The sequence below is a fragment of the Phasianus colchicus genome, chromosome 27 (genome assembly GCF_987193195.1).
Source record: "Phasianus colchicus chromosome 27, bPhaCol1.hap1.1, whole genome shotgun sequence".
NCBI lineage: Eukaryota > Metazoa > Chordata > Aves > Galliformes > Phasianidae > Phasianus > Phasianus colchicus.
The window spans coordinates 3,794,050-3,809,538 of record NC_143462.1 but is presented as its reverse complement, the minus strand read 5'-3'; positions in this window follow the sequence as shown (position 1 = coordinate 3,809,538).

Genomic DNA, 15,489 nt, shown 5'->3' with positions numbered 1-15,489 from the left:
CTCCCTTGCTGGGGTCTGTTTAGCAAAGCTGGGGTTTGGTGACAATTTCTTCATTTGTGAAGGAAATAAGCCTTGGGGGGGATGGGGATCTGTCTTATCTATTGATGCAGTCATGCCAAAGTTAGGGATAAAAAGAGGAAACTCAGAAGACTGAAGCTTTTTTGTTTTGACGTCTTCTAAATGACACCGTTCATTTCAGAAGTGCTTCAGTATTTCAGTCAAACATTTCTCAGGCAGAGCCCTCTGAAGTGCTGGTGTTCAATTTAAGTTTGCCTCAAATCAGAAAGTAGGAGTGTGGGGGGAGAAAACAACCTGAGAAGGAATGGAAAGGTGCTGTTTCAGAGCAAACAATCACCCTCATGTTTACATCATTCCCTCCTGTGCTCCAATTAAACAGAAAACTTTCTGCATAGTTGTGCATCTTAGGATGCAACCTCAGGAGCTCCAGGGCTGAATGCAGCATCCCTGTGCAGCATCCCTGTGCACTGCTGCCCTCCAGGCATGCTGCCAGCTGCCTCTGCTCCCTTTGGCTCCTGTTCAGCACGTGGGAAGATGCACCCAGAGGCCCCACAGCAGACTCCCATGGGAGCACAGGTGCCAATAGGGGACAGCCCCAGGAAGCCCTGTCCCTGCTGAGCCAGTATTTTCATGCTGTGGAATGCTGCCAGCTCAGGAAAGCCTGTGCTATGCCTCATCCTGAGCAGAGGGTTTGGTGCCACTCACTGCAGAAATGCCCCCACTTCTGCTCTCCAAAGCATGGAGGCCAAGTGACCTATAAACAAACTTGCAGGTGTTTGTGGACAGCTTTAACGTGGACCCTCTGCCTTATCCTATCCCAATAGTTGTGCTTCTAAACAGAAGTGCCAACAACTTCCATCACAAGAGGTGAAATCTGAATTAAAAAAGCCCAACATGAAATAAAATTAGATGGATAAACGCTTTGGCAGAGCATTGCCTGTAGGGAACTTACTGGCCATTTAAAGAGAGGATTAGTAGTCAGTATGTTTTTATTCCAGTAATACTGGAATTGCTTTGTAAAGCAGCCAGAAGTCTCCAACAAAGCCAGTGACTTCTTCTGAGATAATGACATTTCTGACGGTTTGGAATGTCTGGGCAGCTGCATTGAGGAGTGTCAGCAATCTATTTCTGCAGAAGGGAAGTTTCTCAGACACAAGCCAGACCTCCCTGCCTCACCTCCTCCCCTTGTTTTCCATAAACAGCGGTGTTGTAGTGCAGACTGACTCACTCTTTGCTCCCTGGCAGGATTTATCAGCTCAGTGTGTCCCTCCTGCAGCACCTGTCCTTGAGGACAAAAGCCAAAGCCCTGGAGTCGGGCAGCAGGCTGGGGTGGCTCGAGCCCCACTCGGTGTTTATTGTGACTTGCACACGCCTTGCTCACTTCCCCCACCTCCTTCCGACCACCCTGTTGTTGCAGCTCCATCCCTCACTTGTTTTGCTCAGCTATGCACTGAAAAGCCAAAGTCACCAAGGCAAAGGGAGAGAACTGAGAAGACAAACCTGGAAAGCCTTTCCCCTGCCCACAGTTCCCCCAAGCGTGTCCCCCTGGGCAGCACCCAGCTGCAGGACTAGCCACAGCATCCCACACCCACACTGTCCTGCCAGCTCTATCACTCCACGATGCCTGAGCCCCATAGCTGCAAAGGGCTTCTGGAGCTGGGCAGGCAAAAGATGTGTGAGTGCATGGCTGGAGGGGAAAGGAGAGGCATGCTGCAGCTTCCCTGAGCCATGGGCATCACTGCAGAGAGCTGCTGTAGGGCTGAGCAGCTGAAGGGCAGCACAGCAAAGGTTTCCTGCATCCCGTGGCTGCAGACCTGCTGCTGAGGGGGGTGCTGCCATGCAGTAGGGGTGGGATGCTGGCACAGGCAGTGCTTTATCCCTATATCTCAGCTATTGTCAAAAACTGCTGTGCACAGCAGGCCTTCGGTGGCGAGGGCAGAGCAGCTGCTTTCAGCTCAATTAGAGGCAGAATTGGCTCCCAGCAGAATAAGCTGTGCACCCGCAGCTCCCAGCTGTCCCTCCCCTCCTAAATGGAGCTCAGAGCAGGGAGGAATAGGGGTTGGGGTTCTGCAAAACCCACAAGCAAGCTGCAAAAAGGGCAGCTCAGAAAAGTTTGCAGATCCGACCACTGGAGGCTGCTCTGGTTATACATAAATCACCACTGCGCGCATTGTCAAACATGGAAAACTCAACTCAAGGAAATAAAGGGCAGGGGTTAGAGAGTTTCTGAGCTGCTTTTTCCTGCCTTTATACTCCACATGCATGCAAATGCACCGTTAGACTTCACAGCTCTATTTTAAAGATCAGAGATCAATCACTTCACGCAGTAAATGCTGCATGTCCAAAAGCCACCTGGAAGGCACAGGAGCCAGAGTTTATTACACTCAATCACAAACAGAACGGATGTATTTCATCCAACATTCACTGCTCGGCAGACCCACTGCAGAGGAGGGAGAGAGTGGAGAGGAATCTGCAGAATACCAGCAGAAAATTAAGCCTCCTATTAGCTGGCAGTCAAGGCAAGAAGGCAACATTATGGAGAGGGGGCTGTGCAGGTGAGAGCAGTGTTTGCATCAACATACTGAGAGGGATTTGACAGATGGGGTTTGCTTGGCACTGAGCGGCCCAGGAGGAACTGTGTGCTCAGATGGGATCAGTGAGCACCCAATGGGGGAGGGAAGTCCCTTGCACTGCTCTCTGGCTGTGCTGTGGGGTGTGCTGCAGGCTGCCTTATAAAGCATCACAGCACATTGGTCTGCAAGAGGCTCCTGAGGCCACGCAGCCATCCCAGCATGGTATCAACTCCATCAAAGCGGTGAGGTAACAAAGAGCAATCTTCATTCTCTATTTGCTTGCATTTAGGACAGGAATGAAGGTTTTTATGGCGTCTCCATCCATGCTGTAGCTAGTCTGGAAGGAAACTGCAAAGCTCGAGGTTACCTTCCCTGGGGTTCTCCCAAACCTCTCAGTTCTCTGGGACAGCAGTTGTGTGCTGTTAAATCCTCTCCCAGCCCCAAACAGACGTTTGCTTCACCCTAAGAGTGGGATCGAAGGCAACAAACCCTTGGAAGGAGGATGTGCAGGAACACAGCCCCTCTGTGCCCACTCCAGAACAGACGTTAAAGCTTCATCACTCGGCTGGATCGATTCACTGCTGGAGGGGCCACTCGAGTTCTGGCAAAGCTGAGATATTTTCCATTAAACGAAAGGAAAAGGGAGGGGAAAAAAAAAAAAAAAAAAAAAAGAAAAAGGAAGAGGAAATAACAGCACCAGACTCATTGTCCGACAGCTGTAAAACCCGCCGAGCCTCAATTTGTGAGGAAGCAGTCCTTGTCCAGAGGGAGAGAGACAGCTGCTCGCTTTGTTGCAAACTTGCAGTGTTTATGATTACTTAGCGGGGAGACTCAGAATTGCTGGTGGACGCGTTTTGCCTGTCATCTGCTGTCTTGTTAATGTCAGGAGCAGCCCGGGATAAATCTGAGTCGCTACAGCATACAGAGGAAAAAATCACTGAGAAAAAAATACAGCTGGAAAAAAAAAAAAAAAAGTTGCTGGCAAAACATGCTGTGAAATCCTGATGGGTTGCTGTCTGAGCGCTCACTTCAGCTTGTCTCTTCTTGTTAGCAGAGAGGTTGGGGCACAGCTCGAGCCCTATGGAGCTGGTGGGAGGCTTGCTGTTGACCTGATACTCATTGTGCTTAAATGCTCAGAAGGATGTCAGATGGAAGAGAACTTTGCACGCCTCCCCTGGAAGAGAGGGAGGCTGAGACACAACGATCCCCATTAACAGAGCTCACCTCCTCACACTTTGTAAAGGCTAATCCTTCAAGGAAGGGCACATCTATCATAGCAAAGCGCTCTTCAGAGCAGCACCAATCAGCGCTGGAAGCAGCACCTTGAAAGCAGCGGGGGGGATGCAGTGTGGGATGCTCCAGGACAGCCCTGGTGTGATGCTCACCCATCTGTTCCCTCCCCATGGCAGCCACTGGGGCCTCCAGGAGCTCAGCTGCTGCTCTTACAAATCCAAAATCCTTCGGGAAATCTGCTTGAGAGAGAAAAAAAAAAAAAAGGAATGAATGATATCAGTGCCGGGGTGGAAATTGAGGGCAGGTCCTTGGTAAATTCACTCTGACTTGCAAGGATGCTTAGACCTCGCTGTGATTATTTCTCTTCTCCAGCATTCTCAGACCCAGGTCTGATCACTGTGAGCACGGACACGGAGTGCTGCCTTTCTGAGACCCATTGCTGCTGCTAACACAATGGGGTTCTGTTCTCTATGCACCCCAACACCCTGCGCTGATTTCTAAAGCGGGGAGAAAAGCTTAGGGCTCAAATATAAAGTCATTGAGTTGGGTGCCTAATTCCTTTCAATCTTCTTTTTATTTCCTAGCCTCAGGGCTCTGAGGAAGCGGCTGGTTTGATTTGATGAAGAAAAGAGCTGTTCCATTAACAGGCCTGATGTCTGAGAGGGTTCTTTCAGCTGGGGATGGATCCCAGCACCCTTTACCAGGCCACACTTGCTGCTAGACCATATTTTCCTTTCAATGACATTACATTTTAAACGGGCTTTCACTGTAATAACATTTGCAGTAATGAAATCACTCTGCTGCACGGTCTTCTTTTAACAGCACAAATACCTGAGTTGGCTACAAAGGGAGATTTAAATGTCACAGAGGATGTGCTGGATGTGTCCATCAGGAGATAAGGCTTCTCTTTGTCGATGAATGGAGACACAACGGTGGCTGCCGGGTGTTCGGGGCACAAAGGCTCACGGCAGCTCCTTCAATAGGAAGAGAGGCAGCTCAGGGGAGAGGCAGATAATACAGAAAGCTTTCAAATCTCATGCTGGCTATAGGGCTCCTAAAGATGGAACAGCGACAAGGCGCTACATTTGCAAATGAAATGGCTCCAAAGCAGCTCCTCTCTGATCTCAGGTTGCCCAAGGAGGTTGTGGATGCTCCATCCCTAGAGGTATTCAAGGCCAGGCTGGATGTGGATCTGGGCAGCCTGGTCTGCTGGTTGGTGACCCTGCACATAGCAGGGGGTTGAAACTAGATGATCATTGTGGTCCTTTGCAACCCAGGCCATTCTGTGATTCTCTTGCCTTCTGAATTCAGCGTTTGCTCTGAGAGCAGCAATGCAGGGCTGGGGAGAGGGAGGGAAGGCCATTGCCCTGAACCAACCCCACCTGAACCACTGAAACTGACAAAAATGGAGCCAAAAAACTGCAAAAAATGGAGCTGCATCATTTCTAGATTGTTGGTTTGCTTAGAACAAACAGAGGCTCATTATGTCTCCCCAGCAGATGGAAGTTCTGGTTTCTCTTGCACACACTCACAACCATTCGGCCTGATTTGCTGCAGCTGGTTAAACCCCAAAATTATCTTGCAATTTAGACTGTGAGAAATAGATCTCCTTTGAAACATGTGGCTGCTGGATTCCATCGCTTTGCTTATCTCCAGAAAAGCTCTCCTTTGGTTGGTTGATTTATTTCAACAAAAGGGCTACAAATCCCTGCTTCCATCAAAACCAGCTGTAAAACTTCCAACATCTTAAAGGGAGGATTTCTCTGTTCTGCCTCAGAGGTGTGTGGGGGGGGTTTTCTCTCCTTTTTTTTTTCTATTAGTTAAACTGCTCTGTCAGTGTGTTGAAGGGCTAGATGAGAATTTTGCTGCTGGCTCTGAGTGGTGACACTGCCTGTACCTGCATTATGAGCCCCACTGCCACCAGCAGAGACAGCAGCATTGCACCAATGTGGGAAGTGCTGCTTTTTTAAACAGAGGATGGTAATGAAGAGAGAAGGAAAACATTAGGGCTGATGGTTTAGGGCAGATCATATCATCTGCTGTGCCACATAACACGGCTATGAAGAAGAGCAGCCTTTCCTCTGCAGTGATGTTTGGTACAATGGGGAAAGGGATCAATTTTCCACCACTGTTTTTTTGCAGAAATGTTAATTTTAGCAAAAAAAAAAAAAAAAAAAAAAGGTCATGAAGGACAAAAGATTGGGAGGTGGTAAAAAAAAATGATCCTCCTTCTCTTCCCTCCCCAAAGACACAGCAGGCTGAGCTGCTTTGCCTAATGGAAACAGGCAGCAAAGGGTGTTTTGGCTTTAATAATTCTAATTATTCCACAGTATTGTGAAATAAATTAGAAACCCAAATGAAGTCAGTGTCCCATGGCATTTGGAAATGTACAGTCACAGAATGCAGGTATCTAAATCTATCCTGAGTTCTGTCTCGCATAGACAGGGCAGAAAATAATGGAAAATACGCTCAGAAATGGGATAGGAAATTAAAGCCCACACTTCTGTACACTGAATGCTGCACGGATATGTGAGGAGCTGAAGGAAAGCAGCCCTGAATCCTCCTGCACATTGCTCCCATGCCTCATCCTTCCTTTTCCAGACGTGTCACTGATGAGGATATTTCACTGCTTCCCCTTCTCCCCTTCTCCTGTGGGAAATGCATTCCTTGCCCCCTCTCTGCAGCTGTTGGTCCCTCAGGAGAAGCTGGGAAGTGCAGAGGGATTGGGCACTTAATGGCTGTGAAATCCATGCAGGTTTGAATGGGAACCCCTGGGGGTGTTTGTGGGGCTTCCCTGGAGATCCTGCCCCACGGGAAGGGTCTGAGTGCAAGCAGGGAAGGAACTCACAGTTTTTCACAGCAACAAAGTAGGAAATTCCTAGCCCCTATTGTATGGAACAGCTTTTGCCCTGGGCATAGCATCTAATGAGCCAGAAGCCTTTAACAGGTGAGCAGGAAGACAATTCCTACAGCCAGGTATGAGAGCTGGGGACTCGGAGCACTCTCCCATAGAGGCAGCTATTTATCAGCATCCTCATCCATCACGCTGAAGCAGGAAAGGCCAAAGCAATGCTGCTGTTCTTGGCTGTTTATTGCAGCATTGCACACAAGAAGGCAGATACCCTGAAAGCACCAGGGAGAGCCTGGGAGCAGAGGGCAGAACCTGATGGGCTGAATAGGATATGACAGCAGGTAAGCAGGTGTGTCCAGGTGAAACCATCCTGGTGGGGGACGCTGCTGTGCCACAGCTCCAGGTGATTTACACTGCCCAGAGGCAGGAGGTGCAACAAAACTCTTTCTCCACCTCCACACCACACATTTTGCTGACAGCAATGCTAACCCTCCTCGGCAGGCTGTTATCTCCCCACACACACCTGGGAAAGCTGATGCTTCAGCAAAAGCCTTTCCCCTCCATTTTTCTCCACAGAGCAACAAAGCAGAATGAGTAACATCTGTTTGACCGTGGCCATCTCTGTTGTGCCAAGGGGTATATTTTACCCCCCCCCACCTGGAGCCAGGGCAGAAATCCAGCAGGCAGCCATCACTGCAGCAGCAGCCTTTATCTGCTCTGTGCACCTGGAAGGCATTCAGGGTAATATCCTCACAGCTGAGCTGCAGCAGGGGCAGCTGAGCCACCTGCAGCAGGTGTTCAAATGGATGCCCATGGGGAAGAGGGCCACCAGCGAGTGCTGCCATCCCATCATTAAAATACAGACACTGAGCCACTAAGGGAAAAATACACACAGATCATCTGCAGGTCTTAAGTTGTACCAGATGACTCTCAGAGGGGAGCTATCTCACTTTGGAACTGCTGCCTGAAGGAGTCATGCTCTGTTCCATTGCCTCTCCTGCTATGTGCAGGAGCAGTGAGACGGTCCCTGTGTGCTCTGGGCAGTACCAGCTGAGCATCACACACTCCATCTATCTTCATGTTCCTTTCTTCCAGTGATTTACGATGTCACATGGAAGCTCGAGGCTGAGCAGGAAATGAAAGCAGATTTCCCACTGTGACCCCCATCTTTGAGTTCCTCCGCACCTCACCGGGTCCTCATGCAAATCCACAGTGATAAGATCTGATTGGACTCACAGGACCACAATTCTGAGCTGCCATACACACGTATACAGTGGGAGATAGTGCCTGCCCCAGAGAATTTCAATATAAGCAGCCAAGAGAGGGTAGAAAAGAAGTATTTCTGTCTGCCATCTGTGTCAGCCCCCTACCTGCATCCACATGGCCACACCAGAAGTGCTTCCTCTGCTCTCTGCAAAGTGTTCAGCAGTCACAGCTCTGCACAATGCAGCCCCTTCCCTGGTGTTGCTGCCACTGCACACTGATGGGACCCCTTCTGTTTGCTGAGCAAATGGAGGCAAAGGGTGAGCAGAACCAGGGCATCTCCCAGCAAGGCTGGGCTCTGCTGGGCTGCATCTTTTGTTCTCCTCCCTCATTGCTTCTGCTGGCTTTGGCCATCTTTCTTCATAAGTTTCCCAAAAGTGACAAGGGCAATTTATTATGTGTGCACAAGGCCTTGGGAATCTCCTGGAGACATATCATTCCTGCTATTATCCTCCTCACATGAGGAGCCGTTGTTCTTGTCAGGTTCGCTCGCTTCCTCCCCTGCAAAGAGAAGAGAGGGTGCTGGGATTTTTCATTAATCATTCTTACGCTGAGAGCCGTAGCTCCCGTCTGCATTCTGATCACTTCTGATCTCTGCCACCATTTTTCATGGTAGCACTTATGAGGATTGTTTTATGCTGCTGACTCGAGGTGTGTTAATGACCGACCATTTGGTTGGGCCAGAGCAAAGCCTTACGTTTAATGTACGCTCTAGTGGGGAAAATCTATTGCAGGGATATGTTTTCTTTCTTCTGTTCTTTAAAGAAGGTGCCAAGAGTTGCAAAGAGTGGGGGGGAGCGATGGGAAAGGCCAGCAGAGGGAGTTTGGTGTTATGGGAATAGATGGTCTTAAAGATCCCTTCCAACCCAAACCATTCTGTGATTCTATGATATGGTGAAAGGAGGGAGAAGTGAGCAGAGGTTTCTGCACCTGAGCTGGGAGCAGCCTGCCCTCCCTCGGGTTCCCAGTTCTAAAAGCTGCACTGATGAGTGCAATAAGTGATAAGTAATCATGACAAAATGTGTAATTTCTCCTGTCACTTTTGTTCTGAGTCCTTTTGAAAGGCAATGGGACTGGGCAGCATTGTCCCATTTCCTCTCTGGAGAGCAGTGAAATGTGTGGTATCCAAACATAACAGCCAAAGTGGGCTCTGGGTGAGGCCCCTCTCTGCACTCCCCATCCCATGTGCTGACCATGGGTTGGCTCCCAGCAGATCCCAGCACAGGGATCACTGCCCCTTCCCTCATTGCAGGACTGGCATTGCAGTCCATGCAGAATTCATCTCAAATGTAATCTCATCCTTCTACACAAGGGTTGGGAACCGGCTCCTGCTCTGCTTGTGCCTGAATGGATGCACAGTGCATTGTAATTCCAACCCTCTGCCATCTCATTTTAACACACACACAAAAAAAAAACACCATAAAACATAGGAGCAAGAGATTGGAAAAGACTTTTTGGACCACGCAGTTCAGCTCTTTGAGATAAGAGCTCGTCTGCTCCCTGTCACGTTCTCTCTTACCACCTGAATGCTCCCTGTGCCACTGCCTGTGGTTCAAGATCAGACTTTTCAGTGCTCACAGACCTCTCTCAGTGTGTGTTTACTCACAGAACGGTTGCTCTTGGACTAACAACGTCCTTTAGCTTAAATAGCATCTCCAGCACTAACGCTAACAGTAATGATGGCTAATTACGAGCCCAGAGGGGCTGTAGCTGGCACCAAAAATAACCCTGGTAATAGCCCAGCGTATTCAAGCCAGGGGTAGTCATAAATAACATCTCAGATTCAGCAGCAGCAGAAGTGCATGTCCACGTTTGGGACCCTGGGGGGGTGAGAACTGCTGTGGGGGAGCAGGAGGCCCCAGGGCAGTGCTTGGTGTGCTTGGATGAAGAGCAGAATCCCCATTCCTCCACGTGCTGTGATTTTCAGACAGCTGCTCGGCCCCCCAAGATGGGCAGGGAGGGGGAGAGAGCCGTCCCTGCTGCCTTTCAGGCCAGACCTACATCAAACTCGTTAATGTCAATAGGAGGGAAATTGAACTGAGCTTTGTTGTAACCCTAATGAATCCTTCGCCGGTTACAGTAAATTTATTCTTTTGATTTCCTTTTCTCCCCCCATCTTGTTTCATGTGGGCTTTTTTTTTTCTTTTTTTTTTTTCCCCCCCACTTTTATTTAATGTTCCTTTTTCTGGCAGCTTCTTCTTTTTATTTCTCTCCAATTTAAAACACAGTTAAAAAGCTGTGGTTGATTCCAATTAAATACCCCCTTTGGGATTACTAAAACACACACACTCACACGCACACAAAGACCCCCTCTTTGATTGTTTCCACGGCAACGTATTTAAATATCTCATTCACAGTGTCCAAGTGAAGTGCTGAAGGATTTGGAGAAGCTCTTTCTTTTCCCACTCCCTCACCTCTCTCCTCCTGCAGTTACTCATGCAATGGCAGTAATGGTTTGGCCAGAATGCAGAGTGGATGTGGAAGATGTGTGTGTATATGCTTCTGGAATTCCAGAGGAGGACATGAGCCAATAATATGTCCAACTGTTGTAATTACTTAGGAACAGTGAGAATAATAGCAGAGTATTGTCAGTAATCACACGTCAAATTCTTCCATTCCCTAAAATAGTACAACCACAGAGCAACTCTGCTGGGACCCATTGGGCTGTGTTGGCTTGGAGGTGGTTGGGAAAGAAGAGAAGGGGCTGATCTTAGGTGATGCAATTACCCAAAAGCAATGGCAAACCAAAGGCTCTGAGGTGTGCTTTTCCCCATGCAGATGTAGGATTCATTTCCCACTCTCTTTTGGTGATTTTCACCAAAACGAGTGAGAATCTGAAGGAGACATTTGGATTGTCAAGCAGAGGTGTGAGGAGGTAAAGGAAGTTTTCCTTCCTTAGCATGGAGCTCTCAGTGCTGAGTGCTGACCGAGAGCACAACCCAGGCATTGAAGTTCCCATGCTGAGCTCCAGCCCATCTTAGCAGAGCCGTTTCAGGAATGTCCATCAGTGCCAGAAGTTCCTTCCTCCTCTGCCCACAAAGCTCTCACAGAACACAAAACTGCAGTGATTTTTCTGCTTGAAAATTTCCCAGTGTTTTGTCCCATATTTCTGTAGGAAGCATCTGAATTTTCCATTCCTCCGTTGGCTCATCCATCTGCTCTTGTGTCCTCCTCCAGTGCCAATAACCCCAGGGCTGCTGCTTGCTGGGACTTGCACACATCACAGAGCTGTGCACACACACACACACAGTGCTGGATCTGCAGTTTGCCCATGCAGGGACCCATCAAGCAGCCATCAAACACGAGCAGTGAGGAAACTGCAGCACCTGCCGTGCCCTTGACATTTCCCCTTCCTCCTCTGCTGAAGAAGCAGTCTGCAGCGTGAGCAGGTTGCTTTGCAGCTGTTAAATATTAGTTCTGCTTTAGCAAAGGTAGTATTTTATCATTAAGTGTTCTGTCTCCAAGGAGGGAAAAGGGCTGAAAGCAAAGTGTGTGAGCCCAGCCATCATGGCTGTGATGAGCAGGGCTCCCACAAGGCGTTCACTTTACCCTTTCCTATTGCTTTGTGTTTATTCTCTTCTTGACTCCAAGAAACGCAGCTTCTGGCTGAGCTTTCCACACCCACACAGTTGGCCAAATTTAGGGAATGGGAATTTATAACTCTGAGGTGCTGTTGTATGCATGGCCAATGCAATCCCTCTTTGCTTTTGAGGATTCGTGTCATAGAGATGGTCTGTCTGTCACTTATGCAGTGTTTTTCCTTTGGAAACAATTAGCAGATGTGAGCACACAGCTCGCTTTTCAGACGGAAGCTATCCAACCCCATTGGGTTTCTTAAAAAGGGAGATAAGGGAAACACAAAAGCTTGAAACCACGACATGAACAACTTGAAGAGTCAGACAATGGAGGATGATGTTGCCACATGTATCATAGCATTGCTAAACTCGTGGCTTAAAAAAAAGGATGGAAATATTTTTGGATGACGCTCATTTCCCAACGCTCAGTAGAGACCACAGAACGTTGCAAAATAGTTCATATTTGTCTATGTTTTATTCCTATGTCTAAAACCCAAGGGATTTAAATGTGTTTCTCCATGTTTTCTTGCAAGGAATGGGTAATGAATGACCACATTAGGAACCACTTGGCCAGAAAACAGATGAGAACAGCATTGGTGAGCAGTGTCTGACCATGAGGAGTGAGATGAAGGAGGGAGAGAGATGGAACACTGATGGCTCATTGCAGATTTACTCGGGAAACTCAGCAAAGATGGCACTTGGTGCATCTTTCTCCTTCACCCATTTTATTCCGTTTCTGGGCTGTCATTTCAGCAACATCTTTAACAAATGAAAACCCTCTGTGCACATCAATAGTAATTACAGGAATTTATCACAATTGCCAATCAAGGTGTGTTGGAAAGACTCATCATTCTCCTTTAAATTAGCCTTCGCTGCACACAGACCACAAGTTATCTTTAGGAAATCAATTGTGGGAAAATCACAGCTTTTGTGGTGTTCTGTGACCTCAGCAGCCATCACGCAGCTGAGTTCCTCCCTGCAGCTGCTTGTGTGGCCTCCTACAGCTGTTTGCTGGGGTGTTTAGCCCTCAGCACAAAGCCTGGATTTGTTCTTTATGCATCTGGAGGCAGTGAGGGTGTCAGATAAAATGCAGGCATCATTTGGGCGCTTTTGTTAATGAATAGGAAGAGAGAAGACCCTGGCCATATTTACACCTTGATCTGTTTCACTGCTCCAAATCAGGCTGGCATGAATTCTGCCTTCAGCAGTGCTGATGCAGCTCCCATTGGAAATGCAGACCAGGCTGACACAGCTCAGGGCAAAATTCAGCTTTGCGTGGAGCTGCAAACACCGTCTCCCAGATGATTAATGCACATTTGTAAGGAGTTTCTTCTCTGCTGATAATGCTGCCATGAGGAAGGATCCTCAGCTGCTATATATCAGCCTGAGTTCTGACTGTAGGTGAGTACAGGTAAGTAATTCAAACCAATAATGGGCTGATGATTTCATTCTGCTGATAGAGTCTATATTCCTGTCTCATCCAGAGTTATTCTGCCACCCACATACTCCTATTTCTAGGTTTTGGCCAAGTACATATGTCAGAGACTATATGAGCCACAGACTGACACAGTTGAGAAATTAAATTAGATCATAAAACTGCCCAGAGACTGCTGACTCCTTCCCTTGACCTGGCTGTACATCTGGAAACAATTCATCACTTGAGTTTTACATCTGAGTGTGACCCTTTGGCTGAAGAAGAGTCTGTCCCAAGTTTGCTCATGCAGGCGTGCAGTGAGGCCAGGGCAGCATGAGAAGGAACCAGTGGGGCCACGGCAAACAGTTCTGTGATTCCACTCTTCATCTCCACCTGAGACCAATTTCTGTTGCAATCCCCAGGAATTTTTCTGCTGACTTCATTGGCTTTCAGTGGGATCTGCTGCTCTTGCACAACCTGTGCTCCCCACTTGCACTGATTGGTTTTAGCCTAATCTCACACCTACCCTGGCAGGTGAGTGATCCATAAATGGGGCTCATCATTCTCCAGGAGCTGCGTGGGCACTGTTCCTTGCAGCTTTGCGTTTTCAGAGGGCTGTTGATCCCTCTGAGGTACCCAAGGAATGGCTGCTGAACAATCCTCCAGTGTCTAGAAGCTCTAACAAGGGCTGCTGCATCTCCTGTTGTGGTAGCAGAAGTGAATGCACATAAGGATTTCCCTTCCTGGGCACAGTATGGAGCCTGGTATGAACAGTGGTGATGGTGATACAGTACAAACTCGGCTTCAGCCTGCTGGCACGAGTTGCTAATGGTTAAAAATTAAAAAGGATGAAGGATCGGGAAGGATATAGGGTGAAAACCAAAAGGGAGTTTATGGAAAAGTCATTCCTATCCCTCTGTGTCTGTTCCAGAGGATAAACCACATCAGCCCTCATAAACTGCCAATGCTAAGGGAGTGATGTGGGACTACAGTGGATGAGTGCAGAAGGAGTTTGAAGAGCTGTGAGTGATGGCTGCTGTGGATGTGGGCTCTGCACTGCACTGCTGCTCATGTGAAACTTCTGGGGATGGTTCCTCTTCCCCCTCTGGAAGAACAACTGCAGACTGTGATGGTCATGGAAAGGATCAGAACAGGGACTGTGTGTGGCACACAGAAATCACAACCCTTCTACTGAACTGGGACTCGCTCCAGAGAGCCTGTGCGTTCGTGCTTGTGTGTAAACCTGGCATCAATTTTGCACAGATGTGATCTTATGGGGAAAAAAAATGAGATGTTGGAGGTCTTTGTCTGGTTCTTGGCCCTGTACCAAAAACACTGAATGAGGCAATGGGAAGCACCGACACCGACTGTAGGGCAGTTCCACTGATGGACTCAGTTTCAAACCTTCGTGCTGCTCCCCATTAAATCCCAGCACACCTTGAAGCCTTGATTCCATCCAGCTCTGCTTTGATGCTCACAGACAGGCTTTGTGATACCCATGGCCCCATTAGCAGCCTGTCCTTCAGTCCTGTCCTCCAGCCCCACATTGCTCTGCAGCCCCACTGCTCATCTGCTCCCTCAGCTTTAAGCCATGAGCTCGAATCTCACACAATGCCTTTCACAATGTCTGCATAGGACCCGGTGCTGTAGGTCTTGTTCTCAGCTGGGGCCTTTAAGCACCATCGTACCATAAATACTACTGCAAACTTTGCTGGTTTCCTCCAAGCCATATAAGTACAGAGCATTCACAGGTCAGGACCATAAAATTATGGCCTCTGTTGGGCAATTTCTTTCTCGGTTAATGAGGTATAAAGCAAACAAGTACTTTTAAATGGAGTCTGATAATCAAAGGAGCTTCACAGCAGCAAACAGCAGCAGGAACAGTGCTGGGATATGCAATATTTCACTGAGTTCACTTTGGTCCACGTACCAACTCCCCAAGCCCCACAGTGCTCCCAGTGTCTGCATTCCCTGCCTGCAGCCTGGGGGGTGGAATCCCTTCCTAATTAAAGGTAGCAAAGCTGCAATGTCCATTAAGCAAAAGCTTTCTAGTCCAGAGCGTGGAGGTGTGGACAGGCAGGTGATGTATCTCTGGAGATGAAGAGGACTCCACATTTGGGGATGGGAAGGGAAGTATCCCCAGGATGTGAGATTAAAAAGCCAGAACAGAAGAAACCTTGGTTTAAATTCACCCATTCCAATTTAGCGAGGTGCTTCTTTGCTCCTGCTAAATATTCTGAGAGGGGCTGGGAGATAAATGGGTCAGGCTTAGCCTTTGTCAGCGCTCTTGCATCTCTAAATCTCCATTATCCTTCCACTGCTGTAATTGTTTGCTGGGTTCCCAGATTTCAGGAGGCATTTCCTGCATAAAAACCAGCACCTCTCTTCCTCCACACTGTTTTCTTGGTTAATGACCACTAAAGATGAAATACCTGCAAGAAGATGACATCCCCTCACCCTAAAACACCCCCCAGCGAATAGAAATACATGAAGAATGCTGGGATGGGGAGAAACCTGGAGGCTGTGGGAGAAGAAGCAGAGATCGGTGTCCCCTGGTTGATG